Source organism: Poecilia latipinna, unplaced genomic scaffold (genome assembly GCF_001443285.1).
Source record: "Poecilia latipinna isolate Pla-1442-1.1 unplaced genomic scaffold, P_latipinna-1.0 Scaffold1940, whole genome shotgun sequence".
NCBI classification, from domain to species: Eukaryota; Metazoa; Chordata; class Actinopteri; order Cyprinodontiformes; family Poeciliidae; genus Poecilia; species Poecilia latipinna.
This window is the reverse complement of record NW_015114556.1, coordinates 124425-125934: the sequence shown is the minus strand read 5'-3', so window position 1 is coordinate 125934 and position 1510 is coordinate 124425. Positions and strand designations below refer to the sequence as shown.

General features: G+C 42.9%; 1 protein-coding gene across 7 annotated transcripts in view; it reads right to left on the bottom strand.

Moving 5' to 3' along the window:
• Positions 1 to 1510, bottom strand: part of LOC106935273 (E1A-binding protein p400) — a 37050-nt gene that overhangs the window by 24705 nt on the left and 10835 nt on the right. The window lies entirely within an intron of this gene.

Below are 1510 nucleotides of genomic sequence, written 5' to 3'. Positions count from 1 at the left end.
TATATATATATATATATATATGTATATAAAATATACAGGTCCTTCTCAAAAAATTAGCATATTGTGATAAAGTTCATTATTTTCCATAATGTAAAGATAAAAATTAAACTGTCATATATTTTAGATTCATTGCTCTCCAACTGAAGGATTTCAGGTCTTTTATTGTTTTAATACTGATGATTTTGGCATACAGCTCATGAAAACACAAAATTCCTATAAAAAATTAGCATATTTCATCTGACCAATAAAAGAAAAGTGTTTTAATACCAAAAAAGTCAACCTTCAAATAATTATGTTCAGTTATGCACTCAATACTTGGTCGGGAATCCTTTTGCAGAAATGACTGCTTCAATGCAACGTGGCATGGAGGCAATCAGCCTGTGGCACTGCTGAGGTGCTTCGATNATTAGCATATTTCATCCGACCAATAAAAGAAATGTGTTTTAATACCAAAAAAGTTAACCTTCAAATAATTATGTTAAGTTATGCATTCAATACTTGGTCAGGAATCCTTTTGCAGCCTTCAATGCGGCGTGGCATGGAGGCAATCAGCCTGTGGCTCTGCTGAGGTGTTATGGAGGCCAGGATGCTTCGATAGCGGCCTTTAGCTCATCCAGAGTTTTGGGTCTTGCGTCTCTCAACGTTCTCTTCACAATATCCCACATAATCTCTATGGGGTTCGGGTCAGGAGAGTTGGCAGGCCAACTGAGCACAGTAACACCATAGTCAGTAATACCAGTGGTTTTGGCTCTGTGAGCAGGTGCCAGGTTGTGCTGAAAAATGAAATCTTCATCTCCATAAAGCTTTTCAGCAGATGGACGCATGAAGTGCTCCAAAATCTCTTGATAGCTGCTGCATTGATCCTGCCCTTGATAAAACACAGTGGACCAACACCAGCAGCTGACATGGCTCCTCAGACCATCACTGACTGTGGGTACTTGACACTGGACTTCTGGTATTTTGGCATTTCCTTCTCCCCAGTCTTCCTCCAGAGTCTGGCACTTTGATTTCTGAATGACATGTAAAATTTTCTTTCATCCGAAAAAAGTACTTTGGACCACTGAGCAACAGTCCAGTGCTGCTTCTCTGTAGCCCAGGTCAGGCTATTTCTGGTTCAAAAGTGGCTTGACCTTTGACCTGGGGAATGAGGGACCTGTAGCCCCTTTCCTGCACACGCCTGTGCACGGTGGCTCTGGATGTTTCTACTCCAGACTCAGTCCACTGCTTCTGCAGGTCCCCCAAGGTCTGGAATCGGCCCTTCTCCACAATCTTCCTCAGGGTCCGGTCACCTCTTCTCGTTGTGCAGCGTTTTCTGCCACACTTTTTCCTTCCCACAGACTTCCCACTGAGGTGCCTTGATACAGCACTCTGGGAACAGCCTATTCATTCAGAAATTTCTTTCTGTGTCTTACCCTCTTGCTTGAGGGCGTCAATGATGGCCTTCTGGACAGCAGTCTTACCCATGATTGCGGTTTTGAGTAATGAACCAGGCTGGGAGTTTTTAAAAGCC